The sequence below is a fragment of the Dromiciops gliroides genome, chromosome 2 (assembly GCF_019393635.1).
Source record: "Dromiciops gliroides isolate mDroGli1 chromosome 2, mDroGli1.pri, whole genome shotgun sequence".
In the NCBI taxonomy this organism is placed as follows: domain Eukaryota; kingdom Metazoa; phylum Chordata; class Mammalia; order Microbiotheria; family Microbiotheriidae; genus Dromiciops; species Dromiciops gliroides.
The window spans coordinates 246,938,141-246,950,526 of record NC_057862.1 but is presented as its reverse complement, the minus strand read 5'-3'; the positions used below and the strand labels follow the sequence as shown (position 1 = coordinate 246,950,526).

General features: G+C 40.9%; 1 non-coding gene and 1 pseudogene across 1 annotated transcript; both read left to right on the top strand.

The window, feature by feature from the left end:
- The first annotated feature begins 4,212 nt into the window (after positions 1-4,212).
- TRNAK-CUU lies at positions 4,213-4,285 on the top strand. Its single transcript has one exon. It is a non-coding gene; the product is annotated as a tRNA-Lys (tRNA).
- A 6,479-nt stretch (positions 4,286-10,764) lies between these two features.
- On the top strand, positions 10,765-12,169 carry LOC122741420 (annotated as a pseudogene).
- Positions 12,170-12,386: the final 217 nt, after the last annotated feature.

Sequence of the window (12,386 nt, the reverse complement as noted above, 5' to 3'; positions counted from 1 at the left end):
ATCATTTCATACATGTCTTTCCAGACCTTCCTGAAGTCATCCTGCTTGTCCTTTCTTAAAGCACAATAATATTCTATCACCATTATATAACACAGATTGTTTAGCCATTCTCCAATTGACGAGCATTCCTTTGATTTCCAATTCTTAGCCAATGCACTGTAATCTTAAAGAAAAAAAAATACAAAACCAGTAGTATCCCAATAGTTAATACCAATTGATGGGACAGAAAGTTCTTTGAAGTACAGAGCTGTGGAATTATTGACATTTGTTAAATGTGGTTAAAAAAAAAAAGAAACACCTGAAAACTTCTAAAATTGCAGCATAACAATTGTTTTCAAATAGATTTGCTCAATTTCTTTTTTTTTGCAAGTTTAAATTTCAGCCCTCTGTCACACAACTCCTTAATATCTGAATATCCTTATGGCATGCATTCTGTAAGACTCAATAAATCAGGCACATATTCTCAGGCAGAGGGATTTAGAGATAGAGAATGGAAGTGAACAGTGTTTTCATTTGGTTCGACTATACATATTTGTTAGGTTTGGAAGGATGGGCTTCTGCTTGGAGATGGGGGTGATAGGCTGGTGGGTAGGCTATAGATTTGATAAAAACATTTGATATGGGGGAAATGGGGTAGGGGGTTTGGGATAGGGGTTTGGGGTCCTTAGGAATTCCTCTTTAAAGAATTACACCCTCTTGCACACAAGAGCAATAGAATAAGATAGTAGTTTATTTAGGGACTGGGGAAGGGAAGGGAAACCAAGAGAGAAATCCTTGAACTTCTCATGGGGGGAAGGGCATGGCACAGAGTATGGCTCTGAGATACCAATCTCCTCAAGCAGGAGACAGGCAGGTACTTTTATAGAGGACTAATGGGGGTGACCATCTATTTGACTGTGGAAAGTTCCTTATTTGAGTGAGGACCAACTCCCACTGGTGGTGGCTGGAGGAGTTGGGTGAGGGGTGGCTGCAGATCTCTCAAGCCATCTCTCTCCTGAGGACACAAAGGCAGAAGCCACACCCAAATTTATCTCCCCAGGGGTGAGGGAGACTAGAATGAAGGGTGGGGGTCCCGGAGCTAGCTCCACTGCTATCCGATTCCACTTATCTCTTTAGGTGTGTCTGTCCTTTGGATTAGTTTCTCCAGGAGAAGGTTCTTGGATGTGCTCCAGAGAACTTCTGGGGTACTCTAGGACTATAACACATTGATATAGCATTACAAAAAAATCAGATGAGATAATATTTGTAAAGTGCTTAGCACAGTGCCTAGCACATGGTGGACGCTCTACAAATGCTAGTTATTATTGTTGTTGTTTATTAAATGCATAGGACAAAAACAAAAATAAGTTGAAAAGACACAAATAGAGCAATTTTGTTACTATTATACACACATACACATATAATTCTTTTAAAAAACCAAATTGTACGAGTAGTTCATGATTGCTTTCTGGTTCTTCTTTGCAAATTGAGCTGTTTGTGGATTTTTAAATTTACAATGAAAAAAAGAGAACATTTTAAATTATAAAAAAGAAAAAAAATTGTTCAGACTTGCTGCCTCTCTCTCTGTAGGTTCTCTTCTTGCCCTTCCTGTTTAGCTGTGGCCTGTTCTCCCCTCCCCCTTACTCAATGACTGTCAAATCCAGTGGCCTGTTTATTTTCACTTCCTTAGCCTTCTTTAAGCACTTGACTCTCTCCAATTGAATACCCTCTTTCTCAGACACAGAGCCCCCACTTTGCTGATTTTCCTCTTTTCTCAGTAACTGCCCTTTTTAATGCCTCCTCCATTAGGTCTTCACCCTCTTCCTATCTTCCTAAAGTGTTTCCAAAAGTCTGCCCTTTGCTCTCTCCTGTCTTCTCAATCTCGTTCATTTGTCCAGTTTATCACCTCCACGTATGACTTCTTTGACAGTAGCTCCAACTGGGCCTCCCTTCTTGGGTTCCAGATTCACATCATTCTCCTGATTCCCCATTTACATTGAAAATAGGAATTTTCAAAACTAAACTATTCTCTCTTAACTTACTCCCCCAAACTCCACTATTTCTGTCAGCTGCCTTCATTTCTCTCACTTCAGTTAGCCAGTTATCGTTTACCTATTCAGAATCACTGGAATCTTTCTCCCTCTCTGTATTCCTATTACAGCCACTCTAGTGGGTGTCCTTAATATCACCACTCAGGATCACTGACTTCCAGTTAACTCCCAGCCTCCAAATTTATCCTCCCCTCTGATGCCACATGAATGTTTCTTATGCAAACATCTGGCAACATCACTCCTCTCCTCAAGCACTTTCGGTGGTTCCCTTACCTGTCAAATACATTTCAAATTCTTTTCATGACCTCCCCCATCCCCATCTCCAATCTCTTGTCTGTCTCCCTTTCCAGTTTTATCTAATGCTCATCGATCTGGCTACTGTTTGTCCCTAGATAGAACAGACCCTGTGCTTTTCTTGCTCTCCCTAGACTTGGAAAGTCCCTTTTCTTTTTTTGGGGGGATAATAAACATTTTTATTTAAAGTTTTGAGTTCCAAATTCTATCCCTCTTTCCCTCCCTGCCCTCTTTCTGAGGCAGTAAGCAATTAGATATAGGTTATGTATGTGCAATTATGTAAAACATTATCATATTAGTCATTTTTTCCATTTATTTAGAATTTTATTTTTTCCCATATTAGTCATTTTGTACAAGAAAATTCAAATAAAAGAAAAGAAAGAAAATGAAAAATAGCATGCTTCAGTCTGTGTTCAATCAATATCGTTTCTTTCTTTGGAGGTGGATAGTAAGCTTCATCATTAGTTCTTTGGGATTGTCTTGGATCATTATATTGCTGAAAGTAGTTATTCACAGTTTTTCATCGAACAATATTGCTGTCATTGCACAACATTCTCCTGGCTCTGTTCACTTCACTATACATCAGTTCATACATGTCAGTCCCAGGCCTTTCTGAAATCAGCTTGTTCATCATTTCTTATAGTACAAAAATATTCCATTACAATCATATACCACAAGTTGTTTAGCTATTCCTCAACTGATAGATATCCCTTTGGTTTCCAATTCTTAGCCACCACAAAAAGAGGTGCTCTAAATATTTTTGTACAAATAGGTCTTCTCTTTTTTGGAAGGGTCTTTTTCCTACACGCAGTACTCTTCAGATGGTAGGCACTTAAATGTTTGTTGATTTAATAATCATAGCTAGCTCTTATATAGCACTTTAAGGCTCACAGTTAGCATTTTACACATATTATCTCGTTTAATCCTTACAACAACCCTGGGAGGCAGCTGCTATTATTATCCCCTTTTACAGATGAGAAAATTGAGGCTGAAAAAGGTCAAGGGACTTCCCCAGGGTCACAGAGCTAGAATGTGTAGTGAGACTGGATTTGGTCGGCAGTCTTCCAGACTCCGGGCCCATAGCTCTGTCCCACTGCACCCCCTGGCTGATTTAAAGTGCAGGTCATCTCCCCATTAAAGAGCAAAACGCCTTTGAGCACACATACCCTTTTATTCACCCGTTGCTAGGTTTTGCACATCATAGACTCTTAAGGATTTCGATGAATTACAATGAATTAACTTTGAGTTTTTAATTGTTCACTTGAAGTGATAATTTATTTAGACTTGTGGATAATTGAGATAATTTTAAAAATCATTTAATAAAACGATCATTGCTGATCTAATACTTTTGTAATATTGTAGTTTTAACAAAATATCTTAAAGGACAAAAAATCCACCGGAATTCATGCCTTGGGTCTATTTATCACAGCTTCTCCTAGCTCTGGCTTTTCTTTCTTTGTGGTTTTGGTGTCGTCCCCCCAACCCCTCCATCTTAATTAGGCTGAGTTGCTTTCGATTTTGATGTATTACTCCACCCTTCGTGTCCACGTTTTTTGAGTTACTCAATTGTTCTTTTTCTACTTCTCTTCCCTTAACAAAAGTGTCTTAACAAAACATTATCCTTTCCTTTTCCGCTAAAGAATGCTTACGATGACGCCAAAACTTTGACTTTGTATCCCTACTAAAACTTATCTTTCAGCGAACTTCCATGGGGCGAGCACAAACGTCCTTAAATTCCACTGGTGCCATGTAATCGGCGTGTAATGGAGCCTCTCCCTTTACCCATTTTAGCTCGAAAACAAAATTGAAATTTACAAGGGAGCGGAAAAAAGTTGGTGACTCATATATACGTATCAAGAAGGTAAAAAAGTAGCCACTCTTTAGGGTTGCCCGGCTAGCTCAGTCGGTAGAGCATGGGACTCTTAATCCCAGGGTCGTGGGTTCGAGCCCCACGTTGGGCGTATAACTTTTTTCTATCGCTTCCACATCAAAAATTCCATGCACAATCTTTAGTACAAGGAAAAACTTTGCTAATGTTTAATTTAATTTAAACAATTCTGATGAAACTAAAGCGTTCCTGGAAGGTTAGTTTCATTTCACAAACAGGAAGGGCGGATTTTTCTGCGCATGCGTATCGAAAGCGACAGTACTCCACCCTGCCTTTTTTTTTTCCCTTGGTAGAAACTTGAAACCGATTGTTTAAAATGTAACACAACGAAACAACAACAACAACAGCTTCAGCAACAACAACAACAACTAACACCCCCCCCCCCCCCAAACTTTTGAGAATGTAAAGTTCACTCTAGGAAGAATAATACCGTCGTCCTGCATGCTCGCTGTTGGGGGAACTCCCTCTTTGTTTGCAAACAGAACCCTGAATCCTCGATTGTTGCTGTTGCTGTTCTGAAACGCGGGGCTCTCTGTTTAGCTGTTGGGGGACCGAGATACCAGAGATCTGAGACTAGCCGCATTCATCCATCCATCCATCCATCATCCATCCATCCATCATCCATCCATCCATCCATCCATCCATCCATCCATCCATCCATCCATCCATCCATCCATCCATCCATCCATCCGCCCGATTATATACTACCTTCCTCCCTTCGTCCTTTCCTTCCTTCCCTCCCTGTGATTTCTTTTTCTCTGTCCTTTTCCAACAGTCGTTTACTATGAACAAGTGTACCCTAAGGATGTACTAATGATGTCGATTTTTTTTTTCAGTACTCAGGCTGAGTACTGAAATCAGGCTGAACTGATGGGTGACACTGCCTCCCTAAGGTGGGTTTTACCTTTTCCTTACTCCCCCATTTTCACATTTTAAAAGTAAATAGGAAGCAAAAGAAAACTTGTCATAATTGAGAGATTAGAGATTGGGAGGGTGGACGCAATGTCAGCCGAATGGGGTCAGGAGGGAGTGACCGCAGAATTGGGTCAGTAAGTCAATCGATTAATCAAATATTTCTGAAACTCCTCCTACATGTGTTTTTTTGGTTTTCCTTTGTATCTCCAACGTTTATCAGAGTGCCTGGTACATAGCAGGCCCTTAGTAAATGTTGCCCGAAAGCATTTATTAAGTGCCTGTAATATGTCAGGCACAGTGCTAAGGATTAAAAAAAAAAGGAAAAAAAAAGGTCCAAACAATCCTTGTCCTCAGGGAGCTTACATTCGAGGGAGAGACAACATGCAAACAAGCTGTGTACAAATGTGATATATACAGGATAATTTGGAGGTAATCTGAGGGAAGGTGCTAGCATTAAGTGGGACTGGGAAAGACTTCTCACAGAAGGTAAGACTTTAGCTGAGAATGGAAGGAAGTTAGCAGAAGAGGAGGGAGAGAATTCCAGACCGGATGAAAGATAAAGTAAGCAGAAAAAGCTAACCGATCTTCAAAGTGTGTGTGTGTGGGGGGGGGCGGAGGGGTGAGTGGTGGGAAAAGGAACTAAGGAAGGGGCATTTGGGCCATTCATTCATTTATTCAACAAATATTTAAGTGTTTATTCTGTATTAGGTTAGGGATTCAGAGACAACAAAACAGTCCTTGCCCCTGGGGAGCTTATGTTCTCTGAGGGAAAACAACATGGACAAAGGTAAATCAATTCAAAATAAAAATTCCTGGGTGAGAAACTACCTCTACCAAAGCAAGTTATCACTTTCTCTGTAATTTCCCGTTTTGGAGAGTTGCTTAGGGCTTCCTAAACTGGGGTTGTGTAACCGAATGTGGGATCAAGAAAAATTTGGCACTAAATGTTTGCTTTGTATACCTCTTTTGTATATCTATATACCTGGGTTCTTGTTAAAATTTGTTGGGCAAAAAGGGGTTGAGGGTGGAAAAAGTTAAAGAATCCCTGGTCTAGGGCACGGAGCTTGTGACTTGCCCAGGGTCTCACAGCCAGAATTATGTGAGCCAGAATTTAGCTCTCCACTATATTAGAGGCTGTGAATGTTTTGTTTTGTTTGGGGGGAGGCGGGGCAATGAGGGTTAAGTGCCCAGGGTCACAGAGCTAGTAAGTGTCACGTGTCTGAGGTCACATTTGAACTCAGGTTCTCCTGACTCCAGGACTGGTGCTTTATCCATTGCGCCACCTAGCTGCCCTCTAAGCTGTGAATGTTTAAAGCAATCCAAGAGCCTGACTTAGTGAGGAAGACCTCGGCCGAATTCCTGTCTCTGACACAGGCTGACTGTGAGACTGAACAAGTGTGGGAGGGCCAATAAACAAACAAAACTACAAAGGAGGGATGGAGGTAATGGGTGAGCCATTTGGTTCTGGGGGAATTGGGATACTTCCTGTGGAGCTCAGCTTGCCCTGGCCCCTTCCCTTGGACCTTCCGGTTGAGCCACTTTGAGAGAGACACGTTCTCTCGCCTCAAGCTAAAGGGCACATGCAACCAGAGACTGCAGATCTCTGGGCCCTTTGTCCCGGTGGGGGAGGGAGTTTCCAAAGGGGTTGGCACGGGATCCCAGAATAGCTGCTTACTCAGTAAGCTTCAAAGGAGAGGCCAAAGTCTCTGACCTTTCTCTTTTTCTTTCTTTTGAAGGAGTAGCATGAGATGAAACAACTTTCCCTCAGACTTCCATATAGACTTGTGGAAAGGATCTGTCTCTCTCCTTTCCCGTCCCTAGCAGTAATTATGACTGCATATTACAGGGAGAGCATATGTTTATGTAGATGAGCTCATGCTGAATCTTAAGCCCTTCTCTGCTTCTTAATTTCTTTCCCTGAGTGAGCACAAGTGACCAGTGATCCTGATAGCCATTAGTGGCTATCACATGAGCTTTCGAAGTCTGGAGTCTTTAAGAAGTTCTGGGTATGAGTTGTCCAGCTGGAGGTGTTTCTGGAAGCTATATAGTCTTCTGAGAGGAGAAAGAGAGCAGAACCTGGGGGGGGTTAATTATGCACGCCCCACTGGTCAGCCAAAAGATATGAACTTGAGTGAAGCTCAATACAAGCACAGTGCAGACTGAAATCTGTTCACAAGTCCCTTGGGAGTCTTTCCTACCTCCCATGAGAGTACTATAGTAATTATGGGTTATCGTTTTATGTATTTGTCAATGTGTGCTTTTGTGTACTCTTGACCTCTTTAAATTCATGAAGCTGCCTCCAAAGCTGAACATGTCTATCTGAAGATCACTGTTTGTGCCCAGATAAGGAAACACAAACTGGAAAAGACAGCCAAGGACACAAGGTCCAAGCTCAGCTTAGCTAGTCAAACCCTTGCTTTATATATCACGATTTTGCATATCACTGGGTAGGGACCATGTCAAACTTTATTAATTGTCCTTTTAAAGTATATTTTTATTTCATTAAGTATTTCCCAATTGCATTTAAACACATTTTCAAAATTCATTTTTTTGAGTTCCAAATTCTCTCTCCTTCCTCCCGCCCCTCGAGAAGATAAGCAGATGTCCACTAAACATTTCCCCATATTATCCATGTTGCAAAAGAAAACACACACATACACAAGAAAAATAAATTGAAAAAACTATGCATTAATCTGCACCTGGAGTTCATCAGTTTTCCCTCTAGATAACATTTTTTATTGTGGTTTCCTTTGGAAAATTATATTGATCAGAGTGGCTAAGTCTTCCACAGTTGATTATCATTACCATATTGCTGTTATCATGTACAATATTCTGGTTCTGCTCACTTCACTTTCCATTGGTTCATATAAGACATCAGATTTTTCTGAAACCATCCTGCACATAATTTCTTAATCTGCATTTTTTTTTTTTGGGTGAGGCAATTGGGGTTAAGTGACTTGCCCAGGGTCATACAGCTAGTAAGCGTGTAAAGTTTCTGAGGCCGGATTTGAACTCAGGTCCTCCTGAATCCAGGGTCTGTGCTCTATCCACTGCGCCGCCTAGCTGCCCCTGCTCATCATTTCTTAAAGCACAATAATATTCCATCACAATTATACACCACAAGTTGTTCAGTCATTATACAATTGATGGGCATCCCCTCAATTTCCAATTCCTTGCCACCACAAAAAGAGCTGCTATAAATATTTTTGTACAAATAGGTCCTTTTCCAGTTTCTTTGATCTCATTGGGATACAGACCTAGTAGTGGTATTGCTGGGTCAAAGGGTATGCACAGTTTTATAGCCCGTTGGCCTACTTCCAAATCCTTCTCCAGAATGATTAGACCAGTTCACAACTCCACCAACAGTGCCAAACTTTGTTAATTTTCTACTGTAGTATTGAATTCTTTCTCTCCACCTTGTAACCACTACAACCAATTTATTGTTTGCCCTCAAGACATTTTCTCTTGGAAAGTCAATCTGACATCTTGAATTTCATTGTCCTTAAGATGATCCTAGACATTTGATTTCTCAGTGCCTGAGGCAACAAGATCTATAAATTATGGAGGATTTGAGGTCTTCAGTGATAGACAGGCTGAATTTCTCAAACAGATGAAATCACAGTTCTGTATCATCCTTTGATTCCCTCTCTCTAAAGAAAATCTAAAGTAGAAACATTCTTACAGTTAGTTAAGCCAAGCATAAAATACAAAGTCTAATCTTTAGTGATATTCTTGAGAATAAAAGCTGCTAGTCAATTAAATCAACATGGATGAACAATGTTAGATTTTAAAGAAAATAATAAAAGTGCTAATAAGTAAGGTTCTATGCACAGTTTAGTCAGATTTGTTGGAATATTGCAGCTCATTTTTTATTGAATTTGTGTTGGGTTTTTTTTGCAGGCCAGTGGGGGTTAAGTGACTTGCCCAGGGTCACACAGGTAGTGTCAAGTGTCTAAGGTAAGATTTGAACTCAGGTCCTCCTGAATCCAGGGCTGGTGCTTTATTCACTGCACCACCTCGCTGCCCACCTTGATTGAATTCTTTAGGACTGGGGTAAAATTAGAGGAGCTCAACAAATGATAAGAGAACAAAAGTTGGATGCCCTAAGAAAGGCTCTATTTTGATCATTCAGCTGACATGAAGCACCTAACTTGCAAGATACTGTCCTAAACTCTGGGAATATAAAGGTATTTATTAAAGCTTACTATGTGGGGGCAGCTAGGCAGCACAGTGGATAGAGCACCAGCCCTGGAGTCAGGAGTACCTGGGTTCAAATCCGGCCTCAGACACTTAACACTTACTAGCTGTGTGACCCTGGGCAAGTCACTTAACCCCAATTGCCTCACTTAAAAAAACAAAAAACAAAAAACATTTTCCAATGGCAGGGGAATGAGGGAAAGAAAGCTTACTATGTGTCAGGCACTATCCAGTGGACACAATGAAAGGTAAGAAACGAGAGAGAGCACATAAATAAATAGATAAAGGATATAAAAAGAGTAGATGAAAGGTTATCTCAGGGAAGTGCATTAGAAACTGGGTGGGAGTGGGGAACAAGAGGACTTTTGCAGAAGGTTAGATTTGATCTGGTTCTTGAAGGAAGCCAGGAAATAGCTAAGAGGTGAAGGTGAGGGGGGCCAAGCATTCCAGGTATGGGAGACAGCTAGTGCAAAGTTATGGATACTAGAGATAGAGTATGGGGTTGGAGGAACAAGTAGACTGGATTGGAAATTGAATAGAGAGAATAAGGTGTAAAAATATGGTAAAGATAAGAAGCCAGGGTATAAATAGCTTTAAATACCCCAAAGAAATCTTACTACTTGCTTCAGGATGCAAGAGAGAGCCATTAGAGTTCCTTGAGATTGCTTTTTTTGGGTTTCTTGACATGCTCTTAGAAAGATTACCTTGACAGCTGAGGATAAATTGGAGTGGGAGGGATCTGAGGCAAGGAGACTAGGTAGAAGGTTATTGCAGTAGTCCATGCACAAAGTGATGAAGGCCTGAACTAGGTTTTTGGCTATATGAGTGGAAAGGGCCCTATAGATATGAGATATTGTGAAGGTAGAAATGATGAGATCTGACAATGGACTGGATATGTGGGATGAGAGTGGTGAGTTGAAGAAGATGCTGAAGTTGTAGGCCTGGGTGTTATTGGCAGTAATAGGGAAGTTGGGATGAGTTCTGTTTTGAATTTGTTGAGCTTGAAATTCCTATGGGACATACGATTTTTTTTCTTTTTTTAGTGAGGCAATTGGGGTTAAGTGACTTGCCCAGGGTCACACAACTAGTAAGTGTCAAGTGTCTGAGGATTTGAACTCAGGTCCTCCTGACTCCAGGGCCAGTGCTCTATCCACTGCACCACCTAGCTGCCCCTGGACATTCAATTTTTCAAAAGGTAACTTCCTCTTGGTAGGGCCTGGCTAGGTGCTACTTTTTTCCTTTTCTTCCTCCTTTGTTGTCTCTCTTCCTTCTCTCTTTTCAGTAACTGGAGCCCATTTGGATCTCTACTGGAGTATGCTCCTTCAGCATTGCCAACTGGCCAGCTCCCCGTGTTCCCCCCTCTGCCCAGTCCTGGTGTTAGGACCAGGGCTTTCCTGGACTGTCCTAAGCTGCTGCCCAGAAGCTGCAGGAAGTCATCAACAATCTCATGGCACAGGCAGACCCCAATCACTCGCGTAGGACACATGTGGCCCTTCATGGCTTCAGGTCTTTTAACTATTTCCTAATCAGCACCTGCAAAGATGGTAAACTTATGCAACAGCAAGGAGATATGGAAGACTGGACTGAGACATTTTGGGGTGGTAAGGGTGCTGCATGGGATGCAACACTGAATAAAGATGCTCCAAAAGTAGCTATAGCAGCTTCGGATTTTACAGGCAAAGTGTGAGATGCTCTTTTAAGATGTACTGATTACCTTGGCTCATGAACACATTATTAAGAGTGTGGGTTTCACTTTGGATAACACCTACCTGCTGATGAGTGGACAGGATAAATTCTTATGTGTATTATTTAAACAAGCCTGAAGCAGGACCTATCAGTTGTCACACCTTTGGTATTAAAAAGGCTTTATGGCACAGATGACAGATTGTTTCAGCTGGTTTTAAAAATTGTCTGCCTCTAGGATAGTGGAAAGAAATGAAGTCTTTTAATTTTGAGTATGTGAGCAGCATGGAATATATTCCTAAAGGAGATTCTCTAGTAATTACTTAAGGGAGATCTGTGGCTTTTAACAATGCAGTAAGTCTGGAACCAATTAAATCCTTTGAAGCTCCTGTTCCAATCCATTCTGTATCTCTTCACCTAGAGAATTTGTTCTTGCAGGTAGGCAAGATATTAAGCTTTATAAATATGATTATAATAGTGGAGAAGAGCTAGAATCTGACAAAGGACACTTTGGTCCTATCTGCTATGTACAGTTTAGTGCTGTTGGAGAATGATATGCTCAGAGGACAGGGATATGGACTATGGCAGACTGTGGTAGGTAAAATATGTCCTTTGGAGATTTCATTTCCAGAGACAACAGAAGAGCTAGAAGATCTTGGCTCAGAGAATTCAGATTGCATCTAAATTTTCAACTCCTAAAGTTAAGGATTGAGCATCTGGTGTATACCACAGATGTTATGAAACATATGGACTAAAACAAACAAGCAGTAATTAGCATAAGCCTTATTGAGTTATCCTCTATGTAAGGCAAACATAAGCATCATCGGATGGGGAATGTGAGAGTTAGATCCAATATTGGGACTAGCTTTCGTTTAAGTGAAAACTGAGATATATAAAAACACCAGCAGGTAGAATTGTGCTCGCTTCATCCACTATCTTACTTCCTTCTTGAACATGTGCAAGCCAAAATCCAATTTCTCTTATTGCAATTATATTTTTGTAGCCATTGTGCTTTATTATGGAGCAAAATGTAAATGGCCTATTTTGTTTTTTTATCCTGAAAGCAGAAAGCCTTTTGCTTTAGCTATAAAGAAGGGAGTATGGGATAAAGTGTTTGGCTTGATTTCTCTTTCACTGCTTCTGAATAATGAATTGTTTTCAATTGTCTAGATAAAATGCCTCTAAAACAATAACTACAACAAAGGCACTTAGAGATGTGACTGCAACTCAGCAGAGAGACTAGGATTGGATGGAGAGATCTGGGCATCATCTGCATAGAGATGACTGAACCCATGGGAGTTGATGGGATCAGGTGAGATAAGTTTAGAGCCAAAAGAGAGAGGGGTTCAGGATAGAGCCTTGGTTGTGACATGGGGGAA